Below are 5220 nucleotides of genomic sequence, written 5' to 3'. Positions count from 1 at the left end.
AAAAAAGACAAAGCTACAACAGATAAAAGACCTCAGGAATATACATCTAATTGACACTACATTACATTCATCAATAGCTGCACTTTTTGCAAACTGTGGCTATGACAGTCCTGAACAAGAAGGGTTTCCTGTTTAAGCTGCAGTAACTTTTCTGACTATGGATCATCGTTCCTTCTATGGCAGATTTTTACAGTTCCTCCAATGCATTTGAGACAACTGTCTCAAAGTAACCTGCAGCTTTCCTGACAACTCCTCGCTCTCTCTCCTGCTAAGAACTGTAGCCCCTTTCTGCTGAATTTTTAGAACCTTCTGCTACCATATCCACCACTTCCACCACCAGATCCATAACCACCACCATAAGGACTGCCCGAGCTTCTTCCACCACCAAAACTGCCCCCCCCCTTTCATGGGTCCATAATTTGATTGCTGTTGTCCACTATAATTTCCAAAATCATTATAGTTCCCACCACCGCCATAGTTACCACCGCCAAAATTTCCTCCTTCATTGTAACCATCATATCCTCCACTACCGCCACCGTATCCACCATCTTGGTTTCCATATCCTGGTCCACCACCACCACCATAGCCCCCTCTACTACTATAACCAGGACCACCTCCATAGTTGCCACCATCACCTCCAAATCCATTATATCCGCCATCACCTCCACCACAACTACCTCTGCTGCCACCACCTCCACCATAGCCTCCTCTTCCACCAAAGTTTCCACCACGACCAAAGTTCCCTCCACGGCCCATAAAGTTGCCAGATCCACCTCCACGACCTCTCTGAGATCCAGCAGACTGCATCTCTTGCTTAGAAAGGGCCTTTTTCACTTCACAATTATGCCCATTAATAGTGTGGTATTTCAGAACAACAATTTTATCAACTGATAATATTGTATCATGATCATCAAAAAGTTACAAAAGCAAATCCTCTCTTTTTTCCACTCTGCCTGTCTTCCATACCTTCTATGGTTTCAATCTTGCCATACTTTTCAAAGTAGTCTCTCAAATTATATTCTTCTGTGTCTTCTTTAATGCCACCAATGAAAATTTTCTTCACTGTTAAATGGGCACCAGGCTTTACAGAATCCTCTCTAGAAACAGCTCTCTTTGGTTCCACTACACGCCCATCAACCTTGTGTGGCTGGGTGCACATTGCTGCATCCACCTCTTCGACACAAGAGTAAGTCACAAAACCAAAGCCCCTGGAACGTTTTGTCTGGGGATCTCTCATCACCACACAATCTGTGAGCGTGCCCCACTTCTCGAAATGTTCTCTTAAACTATCATCTGTAATTTCAAAGCTCAGACCACCAATAAACAGTTTTCGCAACTGCTCTGGTTCCTTTGGATCATGACCCTCCATTTTGAGACCGGACTCGCCTCTTCCAACTCGAGTTCAATATATCCCTGTATAGTATTTTTGAGGCTATAAATCTTGCAGGAGCAGGAAGCCTCATCTTTCCCCCTCAGAGCGTCTGGTGGGCTTGAAGCAATGATCTTGTGGTTCAGTGACCAGTGCTTAACCTCCTGAGCCACCATGCTCCTTAAGAAGGGACATGAGTAATACAGATAATCCAATTTGATCCCATTAAACAAGTAAGTATATTACACTCTTTGTCCTTTTGGTGTTGTTATTGTTGTTGTTAAGTGCCATTGAGTTGGTTCTGACTCATAGTGACCCTGTACAGGGTTTCTGAGAAGTGGGTGGTGAGCTTGAACCGCCGACTTTTGGGTTCAAATCGACCTTGCAGTCTAGTGCATTATCCAGCAGCGCCACACTAGGATTCCTTCTTGTCCTTATGGCTCATTCATTTAACTTTTCCTGAGAATTCAGTCTCTTCATTTACTGGATCAGAAAAAAAAAAAAAAAAAAGTGTTTAAAAATTTAAACATCTATTACAGAATATATATTTTTAAATTTAAATGCAAACTATATAAAGAAGAAGAAACAAACAAACAAAAAAAACCCCACGCCTCCCAATCCCACATATGATTAGAGTCAGATTCTTTCTGTTTTTTTAGTATTTATATATTTGATTCTGTTGGAACAGCACTGGGCTGCTAACCGTAACTTCGGTGGTTCAAACCCACTAGCCACTCCTCAGAAACCCTATACAAGGTCACTATGAGTCAATTCCAATTCAATGGTACTTAACAACAACAATTTCATAATAAAGTCAATTCTTACCCACTTAAATTTTGACTACTAGAGTTTGGAAGGAGTTACTGAAACCCATGAACATCAAGTTGATCCTGACTCATTGTGACCCTGAAGGACAGAGTAGAACTGCTTAGTTGAGGGTTTTCAAGACCGTCAATCTTTAACAACGTGGACTGTTACACCTTTCCATGGAGCAGCTGGTGGGTTTGAACCACCAACTTTCAGCTAGAAGCCTAGCACTTAACCATTGTGCCCTCAGGGCTCCTTATGGAATGTCATCTATTTTTCCTAAATTATCTTTCTCAAGTGTTCAAACCTCCCTTAGTGGGACCTGCACCAATTTAGAGCCCTACCAAAAACACAAAAACATTATGGATCCTCAGATGGCTCAACTTTTTAGAAAAGCAATTATGTTCTATTACATTTTCCTTTTTTCACAATTAATAGAAAACTATTGTGGTGCTGTGGGTTAATGCACCAGACAGCAAAGCCATTTGAACTGCAAGGTTGGTCCTTCAAGCTCATCAGTTGCTTTTAGGAAACCCTATACAGGGTCGCTATGGGTGGGAACTGACTCGACAGCACTTAACAACAACACTCTATGCATTGCAGTCCTGGGGTGGCACTGTGGGCTAATGCGCTGGACTGCAAAGTTGGTTTAAACCACAAGTTCACTAGCAGCTCCTTGGAAACCCTATACTGGGTCCCTATGGGTCGTAAGGACTCAACAGCACTTCATACCAACAGCGATTCTATGCAAAAAATAAATAAACCTTCTGGAGCTAACATGCTAACTTTAATCTCACTGCCCAAAACAAGCAAAATAAACTCTACTAGAAGCCTGATAATATGCCCTTCTAGGTTTATTTCTCAACAATAGCTACATACAATTCCATTGAATGGACATACTGAATTTAACTAACTACACTTGAGTTGTGATAGGGACCTTGTTTCCCATTGATTTTGCTTATCACAGGCAATGCTACAATCAATAACCTTGTATTTGCAATTGTAATCACCTCAAGTTATCCATAGAACAAATTCCAGGAAGTAGAATCGCAGAGTTAAAGTGTATTAAGTGTCTGGTTTTTGAATGAGTATAATTACTAAAAATTTCCAGTTTCCAATTTCCACCTTCTAAAAGTTATCTCCCAGAAAGGTGAAAGCGATTTGAACTCCTTTTGCCAAACATCCTAAGAATGCAAGAATTAATTCCTCAAGAAGGAAACAAAATGAATGTACTTTACTTGGTAGCTTACAAAAGGCAACACAGGCAAGCAGGTATAGCTCTGTGGTAGAGCACTGGACTGCAGAAGGCAGCACAAAGGTGAGGAATGTTAGAACTAATACCATAGACAAAGCCATGCCCACCCTCCTCCTCTTCCTTTAATGCAGCTACCGAAACAACAACACACATGCAGCAAGAGTGGCAAAACATAAGCTTCCTGTAGAATACTCTCCCAATGTTATAAAAGTTACCAACGTGATAGGCGTGGCAGGTCTATTAAGAGGCAAAGCAGCTCAGCTTTTGTTACCTATGTGTTATATAAAGACAATCTAGTTAACGAATGACTTATGGACCACACTTATTTGCCCTTTAATGTTACATAAATCTGTGCTCACTTTGAGACAACTGCACTAATCCTTTCTCCAAGCGAAATTTTCATCATAATCATCTTCACTTTCTGTACGAGTGGTGTTAAATCATTAAACAGGCTTTGGGTGTTTTCCTACACTAAAGTAAGGCTACTTTACGACCCAAACACAACTACAATTGTGAGGATAGCACAGGACTAGGCAGTGTTTTGTTCTGTTGTGTGTGGAGTCGGAACTTATATCCCCTAACAACAACAAAAACTTTATGCACTTATTCCAACTTACTCCAGATTTGATTAAAAGACAGAGTTAGAAACTGACTTTGTTCATAACCCGGGGATTTCCTATAGGTCAGAATGGAATCAGGTATAATAAATAAATTTTATATTGCTTAGCCCTTACTCAAATCCTTAGAATTTTTATAGCATTGCAATCCAAATGTTCTAAATGAGAAAACTTTGAAAGAGGAAGAGCAACAATGTGTGCAAGATCACACACAGCTTTTGAGTCTGTCTGACAGCACAGCCCATGTTCTGTGTAATCTAGACCCCTGACTCAACCATCCTTGATATATGATTTTAGATACTCTGTTCATGCCTTCTGTTGTGGCACTGTAGGAGCAGCAGTGGGCTGCGAACCACAGGGTCAGCAGTTCAAACTCACAAGCTGCTCCTTGGAAACCCTATATTGGGCAACTATGAGTCAGAACCAACTCAACAGCATGTAATAACAGTAACAACCTTCATGCCTTCTAAGGAGTTCTGGTAATGTGGTGGGTTATGCCTTGGGCTGCTAACCCCAAGGTGAGCAGTTTAGATCCACCAGCCTCTCGGTGGGAGAAAGATGAGACTTTCCGTTCCTGTAAAGATTTACAACCTCGGAAACCCTATACAGCGTTGCTATGAGTTGTAACTGCCTTGATAGCATACAACCACCACCACCAAGGAACCCTTGTACTGCAGTGGATTAAGCATTGGGCTACTAACCAAAAAGGCCAGTGGTTCAAGCCCACCAGCCACTCCATAAGAAACCTATGAGACAGTCTGCTTCTGTAAGTAGTTACAGTGCTGGAAACACTTGGAGCAGTTCTATTCTGTCCTCTAGGGTGTCTATATGAGTCATAATTCACTCAACCACAGTGTTGGACTGTTTTTTATTTTTTATTCATGCCTTCTAGATGCCCTAACATATCATTTATTATCTGGAAGTCCACCATTTAAGAACTTTTGCTCAATGATGGATTATCTTCTCTCTTATTTTCAATTCCCCCCTGCCCCTATCATACTCTAAAACTCTTTGCATAATATTTTAAACCAAGAAATTTTACATGTAGTCTCCTCTTCAAAGGTATGTTGTTGTTAACTGCAGTTGAGTTGGTTCTGACTCATAGCAACCCTGTATAGGGTTTAAATAGCCCACCTTGAAGTTAGCAGTCCAGTGTTTATTCCATCAATGCA

At 41.1% G+C, this 5220-nt stretch overlaps 1 pseudogene; it reads right to left on the bottom strand.

The window, feature by feature from the left end:
* Positions 1 to 299: 299 nt before the first annotated feature.
* LOC102839806 lies at positions 300 to 1369 on the bottom strand (annotated as a pseudogene).
* Positions 1370 to 5220: the final 3851 nt, after the last annotated feature.

This window comes from Chrysochloris asiatica, unplaced genomic scaffold (genome assembly GCF_000296735.1).
Source record: "Chrysochloris asiatica unplaced genomic scaffold, ChrAsi1.0 scaffold00038, whole genome shotgun sequence".
NCBI classification, from domain to species: Eukaryota; Metazoa; Chordata; class Mammalia; order Afrosoricida; family Chrysochloridae; genus Chrysochloris; species Chrysochloris asiatica.
Note: the sequence above shows the minus strand (reverse complement) of the source record. Positions and strands in the feature narration are given on the sequence as shown.